This window comes from Thamnophis sirtalis, unplaced genomic scaffold (assembly GCF_051295495.1).
Source record: "Thamnophis sirtalis isolate CommonGarterSnake01/CBP01778 unplaced genomic scaffold, rThaSir2_p1.2 scaffold_6, whole genome shotgun sequence".
NCBI lineage: Eukaryota > Metazoa > Chordata > Lepidosauria > Squamata > Natricidae > Thamnophis > Thamnophis sirtalis.
In genome coordinates, this window is record NW_028261386.1 from 7,083,320 (window position 1) to 7,100,901 (window position 17,582).

At 44.1% G+C, this 17,582-nt stretch overlaps 1 protein-coding gene across 1 annotated transcript in view; it reads left to right on the forward strand.

Annotated features, from left to right (window-relative positions):
* Positions 1-17,582, forward strand: part of KSR1 (kinase suppressor of ras 1) — a 178,017-nt gene that overhangs the window by 76,057 nt on the left and 84,378 nt on the right. Inside the window, exon 2 of the mRNA XM_087717169.1 lies at positions 9,302-9,442. The gene's annotated coding sequence lies outside the window, so the exon portion shown is untranslated. The remainder of the gene's footprint in view (positions 1-9,301; positions 9,443-17,582) is intronic.

Genomic DNA, 17,582 nt, shown 5'->3' on the forward strand with positions numbered 1-17,582 from the left:
TACGTGCATTGCATTATGGGTGCGGGGGGCGCACACACGACGACAAAAAGTTTAGCCATCCCTGATGCAGGATGTTTTTGCCTTCCAAATTCTCTTGGGAAGCATCACTAATTTATTTATTAGATGTATATTCCATTTAAATAAGCCTCTTAAATGAGAAGCAAAACTTCTACAAGCAAAAACAAAGGAAGTCCAGTTGCCTTTTGAAAAAAGCACCTTTGGGACGTTGACTCAAGTTTTCACCAGGGAGCTTCTGTGCCATGGGAACTAAAATCTAAATTTCCCGTAGTCCTATTTCCTAATCCAGTACTTTTACCACCATCTTGTTGTTGTTAGTTTCGAAGTCGTGTCCGATCCATTGCGACCCCATGGACAACGTTCCTCCAGGCCTTCCTGTCCCCTACCATCCTCTGGAGTCCGTTTAAGCTCACGCCGACTGCTTTGGTGACCTGCTTCACCATCTATATACTACTAAAACCCATAGGTAGGGTAACAATTTTTGAACCAAGGTATCTCACATGGGCTAACTTACAGATGTGTCCAGAACGTGTCCAAAATCTGAGACCCATAACTCCAATGGAATTGGCAAATTTATAAAATTTGGCAAATTTTACAAAACATTTCAGGACATAAAAATAGATCATAAAGCATTTTATGAGCTAATACAAAGTGTCATAAAACAGTTCCTGTGTTGATGTCTGACTGGGTTATATAATTCAACATGGGCTATTTTCAAGGCAGATGCATCTCAGAAAGTATCCCAAGTGGGATCCAGCGTAGACAGTATATTAATATCTCTGCCATTGTTGAAGGCATTGAGGAATCTGGTAAGGAAATCTCCCTGAAAGGGTGTCCCAATGGGTCATGGGTCGCCTAGCACCATTTATTCGTTAAATTTACATTCTACTACCTATTCTTGAGTTCAGGCCAAGGGAGGTAGAGGTGAGAGTGAATGTGAATAGACAAAAGTCACGGCATACATTTCTACACCTTCAAAAGAACCACGTGAAGTGCAATTTGGAGGATCCACGCCTTTGCTTACACACACACACACACACACACACACACACACACACACACACACCCCTACACCAGGTCTTACAGTCCTGGCTATGCTGTTGGCAACGATGTGGAGAAAGGGCAGAGAAGAGCAACAAAAATGTTTAGGGGACTGGAGCCCAAAACATATAAGTAACAGTGGCAGGAATTGGGTATGTCTAGTTTAATGAAAAGAAGGACTAGGGGGTGACGTGATAACGGTGTTCCGATATCTATAAAGAAGAGGGGGGTCAACCTGTCCTCCAAAGTACCTGAAGGCATGACAAGAAGCAATGGGTGGAAACTAATTGAGAAGAGAAACAACATAGAACTAAGGAAAATTTTTGTGGTAGTTACAATTAATCAGTGAAACGACTTGTCTCCAGCAGAACCTACATCACTGGAGGTTTTTAAGAGATTTGGACAACCATGTGTCTGAAATGGTATAGGTTTTCCTGCTTGAACAGGGGGTTGGACTAGAAGACCTCCAAGGTCTCTTCCAATTCTAAGAGCCACAGTGAGAACTCTAGAGAAACTAAATGGTGACAGTTATAAAAACAGAATAGAATAGAGTTGGAAGGGACCTTGGAGGTCTTCTAATCCAACCCCCTATTTAGGCAGGAAACCATACACCGCTTCAGACAAATGGTTATTCAACATCTTAAAAACTTCCAGTGTTGGAGCATTCACAACTTCTGAAGGCAAGTTGTTCCACTGATTAATTGTTATATCAGGAAATTTGCTTCTCTCCTTGATTAGTTTCCACCCTTCTTGTCCTGCCCTCAGGTACTTTGGAGAATAGGTTGACTCCGTCTTCTTTGTGGCAGCCCCTGAGATATTGGAAGACTGCTATCATGTCTCCCCTAGTCCTTCTTTTCATTAAACTAGACATACCCAGTTTCTTTAACTGTTTTTCATATGTTTTAGCTTCCGGTCCCCTAATTATCTTTGTTCCTCTTCTCTGCGCATGTTCTAAGCCTGGGGAACAATGTTAAAAAGAAATTCACACGAATTCTGTCTTAATTTCCTGGCTCTAAAAGGAAGGGAAAATGCACTCATGTTTTCAAGATCTTACTTTAGCCTATGTCAATAAACTAGACTTCTAGCCATCTTATGGAGTGTGTTTCCTGGCTTGGTCTACTTCGAAAGGCTGACAGGTGGCCATCATCTAAGTGTAGGCAGCTTTCCCTACTTCCCATAGCTGACTCTGGGCAAGATCTATAGGGGTTTAATGTCCTGGCAGCTTGTTCAGTCATTTACTTGTTCTCCCAGCTCTACAAGTCTTTCTTCTGATGAGCAAGTCCTACCCAGTTCTCAGATAACATCTCAAAAACACGACAGTTTTGCAAAAGAAAAAATTCCCTCTTAAAATTTTACAGTCTTAATCAGGGCGGGGTGACCTGGAACACCATCTGCCCCCCAACCTCTTTTTCTCCCCACCTCCCCTGCCTGGAAATATTTGTGGCTTCACTTACTGAAAACTGGTGTGTGGTTTTTCAGACTTTTGAGACAGGAAATTTATGAAAATTTCAGTGTGGGCCTTAAAACACGCTTGAATTGTCTTGAGTTGGAAAAACGAAGGAAGCCTCTGAAAGCTTCCCTCCATAAACCCGGGATAAATAAAAATCTTTCCTCTGTCTCTTCACTCTGCTCCTTCCCATCTTAGTTTTACTCTGAGAAGGAACTGCTTAAATAGTTTCGGCTCCAGAGCACTCAAGCTTTCCTTCTAGTTGTAGCTCAGTCTTCTCCAACTTGGTGTCCTAAAGTTCTCAAGAACTTTCAGAATTCCAAGTCAACAAGGACAATAGTTTCTCAACACATTTGAACCCTCTCCATTCCCTTTTGGAAAAGTTACTGTTAGTCTGAATTGTGACCTTTGACTTTCCATTTAATTGTTTGTATATTTTGTGTGTGTGTGTGTATGTATGTATATATGTATGTTGTATTTGTGCTGATAAATAAATAAAGGGAGACTAGTATAGATCTATTTCAAGCTATTTAGCTCTCATCAGCTAGCCATACCCTTACTGGGATTCGAACCTGTGCTGTATTACATCTTAGGCAGATGTCTTAACCATTAAGCCATAGGTCCTCCTCCTTATCAGCTTAAGCCAGGGAGATAGGTATATATTTAGTGTCACAACCCCTGGTATGCCCCAATTATGGGAGGAAGCTAACTGCTTCCATTCAATGTATCTCTATCTCTCTCTCTCTCTCTCTCTCTCTCTCTCTCTCTCTCTCTCTCTCTCTCTCTCTCTCTCTCTCTCTCTCCCTCCCTCCCTCCCTCCCTCCCTCCCTCCCTCCCTCCCTCCCCCTCTCCCTCTCCCTCTCCCTCTCCCTCTCCCTCCCTACCTACCCACCCACATGTCTATAAACAGCAAATAAGCAAGTCTGTATACTCTGTATTGTAGATTTATTGCTGTGTGAAAAAAATTGAGCTAGTACTATATTAATCACACATGGATTCTTTTTTAGTTTCTGTTTTGTTTGTTGTAGTTTGTTTTATGGCATATTGATGTTTTTGACTGTAATCAGTGAGGTATTATTTTTCCTGCTTATTACAGTTTGTCATTTTTTCACCTTGAAGTTTTTTTAAAAAGTTGAAATTACAGTTATAATCCCATCACGGCTGTCTGCTTAATTGGCATTTGCCATACCAAAGACCTTTGTAGATTGTGGCAACCTACCCTGGCAATGAAAAAGGATGTGAGCTGCAGTCATAAGCATTTATTGGTCCAAGGTGTATCACAATGCTCAGATCAACCAAAGTTGGCCAAAGCTTCTCCAGGTCACAGCATCAACCTATTACTCTGGTAGGGACTATAAATCCAAGAGAACCTCAGATTGTGCCCATGGTACTGGAGAACAAGGCAGCCCCATTAAAAATGATAGTTTCAGTAGAAATCCAAGGTACCTTAGTGTGTCTAGATTGATAGATATGGTTGTGGCCTGCCAGTTTCCCTCTTGCTGCTTGACTAAGTCCAGTCCTTCCTTGCCTATTGGAACCAGACTCCCACTGCATTCTTTTCTTTGACCTCTAGGTGAAGCAAAGCTGGCAGCAGATTCAGACAATGAGGAGGTTGTGGAGGAACATGAGCCACTCCTGGAATTCGGGGAAGGCTCTGATGAGGGCTCTGTGTCGGACGCAGAGAGGGGGTCAGAGCCATATGCCAGCTGCCTTCAGAGTCAGACATCAGTGAGGCAGACGAACAGCTGGAGCCTCTTCCCAGTGTGCGCATGCACAGAGTTGCCAGAGATGAAGAGAACAGCTAAAGAACAGGGGTCAACTTGGGAATAATAAGGCCACAGGTGGATGATGAATGGCCCCTCCCAGAGGAAATAAAAAGAGGAGTGAAAGGAAAGTGGAGTTTGCAGGAGAAAATTAGTTCACTTAATTGGTTTGTGACTCTCCGAGACTCCTTGCCGAGTTTTGCGGAGATCGGCCTGGCAGCTCTCCAAGCCAGATAAGGTCTGTGACTGTAAATCCTCCCTTGAAAGACTTTGCTGGATGTCAATGAGCAGAATTTATAGTAAATTAATAAAAGTTTTTTTTGTCAGGATCAGGAGTTTGCTTCATGCTCTTGGGAAGCCTCAATCAGAACAGATATATAGTGGGATATAGTGGTATAGTGGTGGTATAGTGGTGAAGGTGCAGGGCCCAGAAATTAGGAAACACTGTGTTCTGGTCTTCTGAAGATGGAGGTCAGAGTTAACAACATTCAAAGGAGAGTTGGACTTACTTCGCTTGTGGCTATGTAGGGATTCTAAGCTGATTCCTTTTTTTCACTTTACCTCCATTCCTCAAACTGTAGCAGAACCAACAGTTTTGGTGATCTAGTGATTAAGACACTGGGCTACAAAGCCAGGAGACTATGAGTTCTAGTCTACCTGAAGCATGAAAGCCAGCCAGGTGACTTTGATTCAATCATTATGGTCTACCATAGTTCACACTTGTTTACCTGTCCCTAGATTCCCACTTTATTTATTTATTTATTTATTTATTTATTTATTTATTTATTTATTTATTTATTTATTTATTTATTTATTTATTTATTAATTATACTGCTTAATAGGGCTTTCAGCCCTCTCTAAGCGGTTTACAATTTTTTTAGCAAATTGAGTCAGCAACTTGCCCCCACAGTCTGGGTCCTCATTTCACCCACCTCGAAAGGATGGAAGGCTGACTCGACCTTGAGCCGGTGAGATTTGAACCGCTGAACTGCAGATCACAGTCAGCTGAAGTGGCCTGCAGTACTGCACCCTAACCACTGCGCCACCTCGGCTCCACTTCCACAGGAAAGGCTGTGAAACAAATAGCCTATGGTCCTGATTATTCCTGGTTTCCACCCATTAGTAACCAGGTCCAACTCTCTGAGTTGTTCTATGAACCAAGACCATGCTGGATTGTTTTAACTGGAGATTCTAGACTTTTGAGGATGTCATAAAAGCATCACTTGTGAGTAGTGGGGAAATTTTTTTTTTTTTACTACCGGTTCTGTGGGCGTGACTTGGTGGGCGTGACGTGGCTTGGTGGGCATGGCAGGGGAAGGATACTGCAATATCTCCATTCCCACCCCACTCTGGGGCCAGCCAGAGGTGGTATTTGTTGGTTCTCAGAACTACTCAAAATTTCCGCTACCGGTTCTCCAGAACTTGTCAGAACATGCTGAATTTCACCCCTGCTGGTGAGTGATTCCCTAGATTGTTGGAATTGGACTTAGCAAATGAGAGTAGTTGGTCAACCCTGCCTTTCTGCTAGGCAGGCAATAAAGAGTATTGTCGATAAATTTATCCAGATGATAGAAATTTGATCCAAAGAGCCTAAAGGTAGTTTTCCTCTAGTTGATTTGGGAGGGGGAGAGAAAGAGGTACCCTATGTAGGAAACTAAAAGGAGGAAAAAACAATTAGTTCATGAAAAATAGATAAAACTGAGAAGGTGTTTGTGTGTGTGTGCGCGCGCGCACATGTGTGTTTATATATTTATTTATTTACAGACTTCCTTTGGGACAACTGAAACTTTTTTCTTCAAAATAAATGAAGAAGAAATAGAAGAAATGTCCATCTGGGTTCTCCCAAGTTGGGAGAAAGACACTGGAAACATGGAAACTGCTTGGAAGGATGGTTTTAATGGTGGAGAGGACCATGTGGTTTGAGGTCCTGGGGGCGGGGGGGGGAAGGAGAAGAGATGCTGAGAGTGCCCTGGTTTTATGCCCTTTCTGAGCTTTTGAATTTGAGCTTGTATTCTGATTGGTTGTCAGACTCCCATGGGGCCATGCAGGGGCAATTCTGTAGGTTGTCCTGAGTCCCAAGCTTGGTTGACTCTTGCTGGGTGATGATGTAATGAAAGGGCTTTGGGATTCCTATGATGGCTCTGTCTGAAGGAGATAGATCTTTGTTATGTAGAATAGAATGGCTCAGGACTTAATGGCCCATTCACAAAGGTGGGGGCGCCTGAGTGTCTACCTCCTTTTTAGGGGAAATATTCTGCCCTTTTAATATTTCCTAAAATATTTCATTTTTCTAGGATAGGGGTAGGTGCTAACTTCCTACATAAAATTGGCCTTGTAATATTTTAAGGTCTGACACATTTATTCTGACTAGAGAGAGCCATGTGCTTTCGTTAGTGAAATTACTGGAAAAACAGCAGAGGAAAAACTTTATGGCCACAGGCAGAGGAAAGGTTGAGCATGTTGATTATCAAACAAAGAAGATATTTGTAGCTTGTCATTTCAGAATTTTTTCTAATTGCCCCAGGGGGAAGAGTATTTGATTTTAGATATGACTATGAAACTTTGTTTTTTTTCCTAAGCTGACATAGTGTAAAAAGCCATGAGAAAAAGTTATGAGTTGGCCCTTTATGGATTTTTTTTGCTGAAAAATGGGAAAAACAAACATGTGATTTATGAGTTTAAAGATCTGAAAGCTAATGCAAAGAATGAAATTAAGATGTAATTTGAGAGAGAGAGAGAAGGTAAAATATAAAGGTAACTATAATCGCTGTCAAGAAGTTTGGACGCCATTTCTTTATTTATCCTTCCCTCCCTCCCTTTGTTATCTTTATTTTCTTTTATGTTTTTTATGGGCTGCAACAGTGATGGGATTCAACATTTTTTACTACCGGTTCTGTGGGCGTGGCTTGGTGGGCGTGGCGTGGCTTGGTGGGCGTGGCGTGGCTTGGTGGGCGTGGCAGGGGAAGGATACTGTAAAATCCCCATTTCCTCCCAATCAGCTGGGACTTGGGAGGTAGAGAATAGATGGGGACGGGGCCAATCAGAGGTGGTATTTACCGGTTCTCTGAACTACTCAAACTTTCCGCTACCAGTTCGCCAGAACTGGTCAGAACCTGCTGAATACTGCTGCAAAGATTTGAGCTGTCAACCTCTCTCAAGTCAGAATTTTGTATACAAAGACATTCATTTTCTGAAAATTTGATTTTAAAAACCAAGTTAGACAGGTGTGTCTACAGGGCTCCTCCAAAAAGTCAAAATGGCATTCCTGACCACACAAACGAAGCCCTGCCCTCTTTTCAATTGGTCATACATAAAAGGGGGAGGAGCTTCAGCAGTGTGCTCTCAGTTAATCTCTTAATTTTTTTGATCATCCTGTGGATGCTCCTGATGTTAATTTAAAAAAACAACAACTTTTTAACAGCCTACATTAAGAAAAGTTGCAAGGGACCGGGGGAGCGGGGGGGGGGGGGGGAGAATACAGAAGTTTCCATGTGTAAAAAGAATAATAGAAATATTGAGACCTATGACATAAATTGGAATGCGGCTAATAATCTTATTACAGGTAATCATCAATTTATACACACACCCCCCTTCTTGTTGAAGTACTTATTTTATTTAAATTTTATTTTGCATTTTATTTTATTTTGTATTGTATTTTATTTTGTATTTTATTTTGTATTTTATTTTGTATTTTATTTTGTATTTTATTTTGTATTTTATTTTGTATTTTATTTTGTATTTTATTTTATTTTTTATTTTTTATTTTATTTTTTATTTTGTTTTGTTTTGTTTACACACACATATGTATATTTATAATAGTTGATTAATTTTATTGAAGAGGAAATATCCTTGCTTGATTTTCTTTCCTGTTATCAGAAAAAATACAGCTTTCCTTAGCAGTATCTCCAAAGTCGAGTGATCACATTGCAGACTTGAAACTGTAGGTAGTCGGAAGGGCCTGGTAAATTGTGCTTTCTTAAAAGCCAAGACAGGAAAATGGGGATGGGAGGGCGTGGAAGAAAAAAAAAGTTGTGAAGGAAAATAACATCAAGGTGACTGACTAGATCCGTGTTGGCGAACCTGTGGCCCGCATGCCATAGGTGGCACGCAGAACCCTCTCTGTGGGCACACCAGCCATCTCCCCAAACCAGCTCCACTGCGCATGCACACACGCCTCCTGCTGGTCAGCTGCTCTTCGGGGCTCTGCCACGCATGCGCGCGGGGGGGGCTTTCCCAATCTCCACAGTTTCTCCCCCAGCCCACCCTACCTTTCTTCTGCATTTCTTTTTTTTTAATATACTTTTATTATTTTTACATTTAAAACAATGCAGTATCGCAAAGTCAAAGCTACTCTCAACCATTAACTATTAGCCTGCTTAATACATTGTCTATCCTTTCTCCTGCATTTCTGCTGCCCGTGCCTTCCCTGATCTCCACAGGTTCCCCACTCTGCAGGTGCCTCTCCGTGGCATGAATGGAGGAGAAAGCCAGGGGGCGCTGGGGAAAAAAACTGTGGAAATCGTGAAACTCCACGTCCCCCTGCGCCCTGTTTTGGGCCTGAAAAGCCTCCTGCTTTTCAGGGATGGTGGTGCATACACAGGGAATGCACTTGCATGCGGAAGTGCGGGGCGCATGTGCAGGGGATGTTTGCATTGCATTTTGGGGATCAAACCACGCACACGCTTTGGGCACTCAGCACCAAAAAGGTTAACCATCACTGGACTAGATCATCACATGGTTTTTGTCTTGACAAAAAGGAATGTAACACCATTTACATTCCCCCCCACCCAAAGTTATAAAAAATCAATTATACCCATTTTACACATGTGGAATACTGAGGCTGAGCATTGATCACCAAGCAAAGGGACAGTGAATAAAATAGCTTGATGCATCCCTAACCGTTGACAGAATGAGCAACAGTGAAAGGCTGCCAGTTTGTGAATGAGATGAAATCCATGCCAGTTCCTTCCCATTTTGCTGCTTCTGACTCCCTTCTTGGGGCCATTTTAACCTTTTTCTCCTCCTTCCACAGGTGAAACTGGTCCGTTATATTGGAATCCAGTTACAGTGCAAGCTCAGCGTCCCCTTAAATGACAGGACGGTTGAGCTGAACAGCTATCCCAGGCTCAGCGACTGGTTGTATCTTGTTAACCTCCGGAAGGACGTCATCCAGGTAAGGCAGTAGCGTCAAATTCAATTTCATCAAGGGACGCATCTGGGTTGTGTTTGACTTCGGGGGGGGAGGGCAGGGTAGACGTGGCCAGTTTGATGTCACTTGTGTCGGGGTGCCTGTGGTGGCCCAAGTGCTCTGCCAGTGAAAAGGGGCTCTTGTTCTCTGTTTTTGGCTGGGACGGCCTCCTGCAACTCTCTGCCAGGGAAAAGCTCCATTTTTATTGCAGAGGGTTGCAGGAGGCCGTCTTAGCTGAAAATGGAGATCGGGAGCCCCTTTTCGCTGGCAGAGGCACCACAGGCCGGTCTTTTGCTGTCTCCAGGCCGGCTCCGTGGCCAGATCTAAGCTCCATGTGGATCTGGCCTGCGGGCCTTGAGTTTGACACCCCTGAGGTAGGGAAAGAAAGTCCATGGTTTTCTTATGGATATAATTGAATAATTGTCATAGTTAATGGATATAAGTGACCCCCTATTTTTTATTTAGTATTACTCTCTCTTTAATTTTAACTTTAATTTTTAACTTTAATTTGTTGGCAATTTTTACATAGTTCTATACATTTAGCAGCAATTTGAAATTACAATGCCACTGAAAAATATTGCTGATGACTGTTCCTCACAACTACGACCATGGAGCACACTTAAGACCAGCACAGCACCCCATGGTCATGTGTTTAGAATTTGGGAACTTGGCAACCAGTATGCATTTATGCACTCCAGAATTATATGATTGCTATTTTCAACCTTCCCAGCCAACTTCTGGCAAGCAAAGTCAATGGGGGAAGCCAGATTCACTTAATGGCTGTGTGATTCACTTAACAGCCATGGGAGAAAAGTTGTAAAATTGAGCACAGTTCAATTAACAACGGCCTTGCTCAGTAACAGAATAACAGAGATGGAAGGGACCTTAGAGGTCTTCCAGTCCAACCCCCTGCTCAGGAAGGAAACCTTATACCATTTCAGACAAAAATAGTCTTCTTAGAAACCTCCAGTGTTGGAGCATTCACAACTTTTGGAGGAAAGTTGTTCCGCTGATTAATTGTTCTGTTAGGAAATTTCTCCTTGTTTAGTTTCTCTCCATTGCTTCTTGTCTTGCTTTCAGGTGCTTTGGAGAATAGCTTGACTCCCTCTTCTTTGTGGCAGCCCCTGAGATAGCGGGACACTGCTATCATGTCTCCCCTAGTCCTTCTTTTCATTACTAAACATATTCAATTTCTGCAACCGTTCTTCATGTGTTTTAGCCTTCAGTCCCCTAATCATCTTCGTTGCTCTTCTCTGCACTCTTTCTAGAGTCTTAACATCTTTTTTACATCGTGGCGACCAAAACTGGATGCAATATTCCAAGTGTGGCCTCACTAAGGCATTATAAAGTGGTAATAACACTCACATGATCTTGATTCTATGCCGCCTTATATGCCTTTTGTGGAGAGGTGGGGTTTTTTTTTTTGGCAGTCTGATTTTGTGACATACGTTCTTCCTCAATACATACTATCCAGAGTTCATTGTCCATAAAGTGAGTTTGCTTTTAAACCTCATTAAAACTCAACATGATTTTCTGGCAGCTGTTAAAAGTGTTTCCTCCAACTAGGCTTTTACACCATACCTTCTTTGTAAAGAGGAAAGTTTTTTGGGGGGGTGAGGGGGGGTTTCGCTGAGTGATTTGAAAGGTGCTGGCACGAGAAGGGTGTTGGAAAAGGGTGTTGGAATGCATACAAGAATCCATTGCAAGGTGTTTTTTCCAACCGCTCATCCCAGGTCTCCCTTTATTTGGAAAACGCACACCAGGGAAGATATATTATTCATCAACTTGCATTGTATTTCATGTCAGCCCTTCCTTTTGTGGGGTGAGCTTTTGCACAATTTTATTGACTTCTGCCTCGGTTTTCAAGTAAAGACAGACATCAGCAAAATGCACAAGATGTTATCACCTCTAACCAATTTCCCTGCTCAACTTTCCATCAGGGGGAAAAAGTAAACTTGTTTAGCAACCCATTTTCCTGAACTCTTAACGATCTAATCCTGTGTTTATTTTAACATTTGCGCAGAAAAAGTGGCTGATAGCTGGGGAATTTAACTTGTGCGTGTCTGCTTTTATGTTTGGCGGAAAATAGCAAGTTTCTAGTCCTCAGGTCTGCCCAGGCAAGCAACCTTTCAACAAACAAAAGTTAATGGGGGAAGTCAGATTCACTTAATGATTGTGGGATTCTCTTAATAACTTTGGCAAACTAGGTCATAAAATTCAGCTCATCTAACAACCGTACCACTTAGCGATAGGCATTCTGGTCCCAATTATGGTCATAAATCAAGGACTACTGCACAGTACTTAATTACAGTTGTGCCATAGATCCCCTATCAATATTTCACAGAAAATGCTTCTAGACACACTTCCAGTATCTGTTTGCCTAAAAACATTTTTTTTGCCAGCTTTAGCATATTAAGAAATCCTCATTTGCCCTTCTTTCTCAGGATTGCTGTTTTAAATCTTTAAAAGAATCCACTTCTTTTTAGGCCGTGACATTTAAATTTAGTTTACATAGCATGTTGAGCCATGGCTTGTTAATTGTTGTTTGCTGTGGGTTACATTTGCACAACGCCTTTCCAAAAAGAGCCGAGGTGGCCCAGTGGTTAGCGTGCAGTACTGCAGGCTACTTCTGCTGCGTGCCGGCTGCCTGCAATTTGGCAGTTCGAATCTCACCAGGCACAAGGTTGACTCAGCCTTCCATCCTTCCGAAGTGGGTAAAATGAGGACCCAGATTGTTGGGGGCAAAATGCAGAGGGCTGTAAAAGCACTATGAAGCGGTACATACGTATAAGTACTATTGCTATTTGGCACTATTGCTAAGTGCCAAATAAGGAACTTGTGTGTGAATTTTCAGTAGTCACTTAGAGATGTGGTAATTGGCAACAAATCACATGGAGACTACTTTTCATTAGAAACAACCTCAGAGGTCATCTAGTCCAACTTCCCTTCAGTACAGATCCAGGTTCTGAAGATTTATGGTGAATGAACATACTACATTGTGAGGCAATGTATTCGGCTGTTAAGAGCTCCTGCTACCAGGAAATTCCTCCTAACTGCCATATTGACTTCATTCATAATCTCTGAAAAACAGAAAACAAGCTGCCTCCTTTGGTATGCAATAATAATCTTTGATTTATTAATCATGTATGTATTGATCAAATTTATATAGCTGCCCATCTCACCAAAGGCAACTCTAGGTGCTTTGATATCTGTAGCTGGCTGTCAGTCTTCTGCTGTGTTTCTGTGACTAATTTGCTAATTTAATTTAGACTAGCTGGTTCGCACTAGTGCAATTCCCCAGTCTTTCTGCGTTTATGGACCGGCGTGGGGTGGAGAGGGGCGCGTTCTGCGCCAGTGGTAGGCACGCACACAGCTCCATTGCATGAGTGGCGGGCATACCTGCCACCACTTAGGCAAATGGAGCACACAAAAATGTGCTCGCCCACTGTCAGTGCAAGAGGGGATACACACATGTGCATACATGCTTGGCTGCCATTTCTGCGGCCTGGTTCCGATTGGCTCAAGCCTGGGGGTTGGGGACCCTTGGTCTAGGGGTTAAAGAGGCTGGTCCAAAAACCAGAAGACTTCTCTTCCCTGATGGATAATTTTATATTTCCTTTTAGTAATTTCATTCTTTTTAGCACATAGTTGAAGTCTGTCTAGATCCGTGATGGCGAACCTATGGCACACGTGCCACAGGTGTCATGCGGAGCCCTTTCTGCGGGCACGCGTGCTGTCGCCCAGCTCAGCTCCACCGTGCATGCCCACGCACCTCCCATTGGCCAGCTGATTTTCGGGTTTCTGCCACGCATGTGGGAAACGCACCAGCATGTCGAAGGGCGAGGGGGATTGCAAATGCACAGGGATGGGGCGGGAGTACGGGGAAGGGTGGTGTGCCTCATTTTTGGTCCCAGGAGGCTTCAGGTAGGCCTGCTAGGCCTAAAACGAGCCGTTGTGTGTGTGTGTGTCACACAAGCATGCACGGGGGGGGGGAGCATGGGAGGGTCATGCACACATGTGCAGGTGACGGGGCCCACGAGGGGGGGGGAGAGTGTCGCGCACACATTGCATAATAGGCGCGAGTGCACACACACTTTCGGCACTCCAGGACAAAAAGGTTAGCCATCATTGGTTTAGATCTTTCTGACTCCCTCTGCTAATATATTTCCACTCCTCCTCAGATTTTTTGCAAGTTCTTCAGGAGTTCATAAAGATTACAGCTAGCGGTTCTGCTAGTTCCTTCAGTACTCTATGATGTAACCATCTGGCCCTCAAGACGGGCATTTGTTTAAATTAGCCAAGAGTTCTTTTATGCGCTCTTGTTCTGTTCCGAGCTGCAGATCCCTCCTGCTGGTCACACAACAATGGCCAGCCACAGTTTCACTTCTCCTGAGAAAAGACAGATTAAAAATATGAGCTCTGCCTTCCTTCTTGCTGTCATCCATTACCAATGTACCCCTTTCCAAGTGGGACGCGATGGCTCAGCGGCTAAGACTCTGAGCTTGTCGATCAGAAGGTTGGCAGTTGGGCGGTTCGAATCCCTAGCACCGTGTAACGGAGTGAGCTCCCTCTTACTTGTTCCCAGTTTCTGCCAACCTAGCAGTTCGAAAGCATGTAAAAAATGCAAGTAGGAAAAATAGGAACCATCTTTGGTGGGAAGGGAACAGCGTTCCGTGCGCCTTAGGCATTTAGTCATGACAACCACATAACCACGAAGACATCTTCAGACAGCACTGGCTCTTTGGCTTTGAACGGAGATGAGCACCACCCCCTAGAGTCAGGAACGACTAGCACATCTGTGCGAGGGGAACCTTTACCTCTATCCCTTTCCAATTAACAGTTGCTAATTATCTGTAACAGATAATTTTTGTTGTTGTTGTTTGAGATCTGAGGCCTATAAGAACAGGCCTCAGCTCATTCTGACAAAATCTCTCCAATTTCTAGCCATTCCCTTGTATCCGTCTTTGTTTACATGTCCCCCTTTTCTACTGAGGGATTGATTATATGTCTATCAAATTGGGGTCGACCACATAGAGGTAATCCTCAATTTACAATGATTTGGGAACTTCCAACCCACATTTGAATTTCCAACAGTTGGGCTTCCTCTGTGGTCATGTGCAAATTTCGGGAGCCTAGCAACATGGCCCCATTTACACTTGGCTTAAAAAACTGCCGTAAAAAACAAACATTATAAAATCTGGTCGATCATGTAGCGGAGCCATTTTATGGCCATCTTGACATATCGTAATGGGCAGGTTCCATTCCGGTTGTATGTCAAGGACTGTTTGTTAAAAGATTTTCTCCATTCTGATGGTTCCCTAAGTTGATATTTCGAGTCTTCTAATTCAGGGGTCTCCAACCTTGGGAACTTTAAGACTTGTGGACTTCAAGTCCCAGAATTCCTCAGCCAGCTGGGGCACCACACGAGCCCCCCCCCCCATGCCCCGTTATGGTCCTGGAAACCCTCCTGCACCAACCTGGAAGTCAAAAGTTGGGCGGGTGTGTGTGTGAGGTTCAACGTGTGATGGGTTGGGGGGGGGGTTCATGCATGCATTGCATTATGGGTGTGGGCATGTCCGTGCTATGGCACGCACGCTTTTGGCATGTGACAACCCAAAAGGTTAGCCATCCCTGCAATAGAAAAACTCAAAGAAGTAGCGCAAGATCAGAAGATGTGGAAAGTCTTGGCCCGTAGAAGTGCCGAGAGTCAGACCTGATTGAATGAATAACGACATCCTCGTCAAAGAAACAGCTGGGAAAGTGCAAACAGAGCTGCTTTCCATCCGATCAATATCAGAAGATACAAACTCCACCCTCGGTGGCTTCTCCAAACGGACCATTAGCCCTTTTCCCTCGTTTTCTCTGCCTTTAGATTTCCCCAGCGTTGGGATGCTGTTTCGTTCCCTTTCTGCTCAGCCAATTCCAAAAATAAATCTTCCAGACAGGTTGGAAAGCCCCGAGGACCCCCCCTCCTTTTTTTCATAAATAGCCCGTAGACTACAATTTAAAATATCTGCTGACTCCACAGATCCTCAGAGCGGCTTGTCTTTCCAAGGCCGATGTTTTCCAAGCGGCTCCCGGTTTCAGGGGTGGGAAAACTCTGCCCTGTTCAAACGGGCTTGCTTTCTTACGTCGGTTCTTTCTTTCTTTCTTTCTTTCCATTTTAAATCTGGAAAGCCTATATTTAAAGCCAGGCTAATGACTGGCTGTCAGATCCTTTAGTTCTTTAGGAGAGATTGCCGTTTGAACAATGGAGTGTTTATGGAACTGGGCCACTGGGAAAGTTCCTGCGAGCAGGAAGGACACCCAGCCCGTCATGCTGCGGAGCGTGAGAGACCTCCTCTGCCCGGATGTCGCGGTTCTTGAGGTAGGTGAAACTACACCCAAATCTCTTCATCCATCTATTCAGTCCAGTTCTCTGTGAGCAGAGTGAAGGTGGTGAGATGGTAGCAAGTAGAAACGTAGAAACTTACAGGGCTTCCCCAAAAATAAGACAGGGTCTTATTTTCTTTTAACCCCCGAAATAAGCGTTTTGCCTTATTTTCAGGGAGGTCTTACTATTTTTGAGGTGTAGGAGGCAGAAAGCATGGTCACCTCATGGCTGCTACTGTGTTGCGATATTTTTGGGGAGGTCTTATTATGTTTGAGGTGCAGGAGGCGGCGAGTGTGGTCACCTCATGGCTGCTACTGTGTTGTGATATTTTTGGGGAGGTCTTATTAGGGTTGAGGTGCAGGAGGCGGCGAGTGTGGTCACCTCATGTCTGCTACTGTGTTGTGATATTTTTGGGGAGGTCTTATTAGGTTTGAGGTGCAGGAGGCGGCGAGTGTGATCACCTCATGGCTGCTACTGTGTTGTGATATTTTGGGGGAGGTCTTATTAGGGTTGAGGTGCAGGAGGCGGCGAGTGTGGTCACCTCATGGCTGCTACTGTGTTGTGATATTTTTGGGGAGGTCTTATTATGTTTGAGGTGCAGGAGGCGGCGAGTGTGATCACCTCATGGCTGCTACTGTGTTGTGATATTTTTGGGGAGGTCTTATTAGGTTTGAGGTGCAGGAGGCGGCGAGTGTGATCACCTCATGGCTGCTACTGTGTTGTGATATTTTGGGGGAGGTCTTATTAGGGTTGAGGTGCAGGAGGCGGCGAGTGTGATCACCTCATGGCTGCTACTGTGTTGTGATATTTTTGGGGAGGTCTTATTATGTTTGAGGTGCAGGAGGCGGCGAGTGTGATCACCTCATGGCTGCTACTGTGTTGTGATATTTTGGGGGAGGTCTTATTAGGGTTGAGGTGCAGGAGGCGGCGAGTGTGGTCACCTCATGGCTGCTACTGTGTTGTGATATTTTTGGGGAGGTCTTATTATGTTTGAGGTGCAGGAGGCGGCGAGTGTGATCACCTCATGGCTGCTACTGTGTTGTGATATTTTTGGGGAGGTCTTATTAGGTTTGAGGTGCAGGAGGCGGCGAGTGTGATCACCTCATGGCTGCTACTGTGTTGTGATATTTTTGGGGAGGTCTTATGTTTGAGGTGCAGGAGGCGGCGAGTGTGATCACCTCATGGCTGCTACTGTGTTGTGATATTTTTGGGGAGGTCTTATTAGGGTTGAGGTGCAGGAGGCGGCGAGTGTGGTCACCTCATGGCTGCTACTGTGTTGTGATATTTTTGGGGAGGTCTTATTATGTTTGAGGTGCAGGAGGCGGCGAGTGTGATCACCTCATGGCTGCTACTGTGTTGTGATATTTTTGGGGAGGTCTTATTATGTTTGAGATGCAGGAGGCGGCGAGTGTGATCACCTCATGGCTGCTACTGTGTTGTGATATTTTTGGGGAGGTCTTATTATGTTTGAGGTGCAGGAGGCGGCGAGTGTGGTCACCTCATGGCTGCTACTGTGTTGTGATATTTTTGGGGAGGTCTTATTATGTTTGAGGTGCAGGAGGCGACGAGTATGGTCACCTCATGGCTGCTGCTGTGTTGCAATATTTTCGGGAGAAGCTTATTTTCATGGGAGGGCTTATTTTAGCGCATGCGCTCAAAAGCCTGGTTGGACTTATTATCCAGGGAGGTCTTGTTTTCAGGGAAACAGAGTAGAAAACTGGTAGCAGAAAAAGACCAAGTAGTCCATCGAGT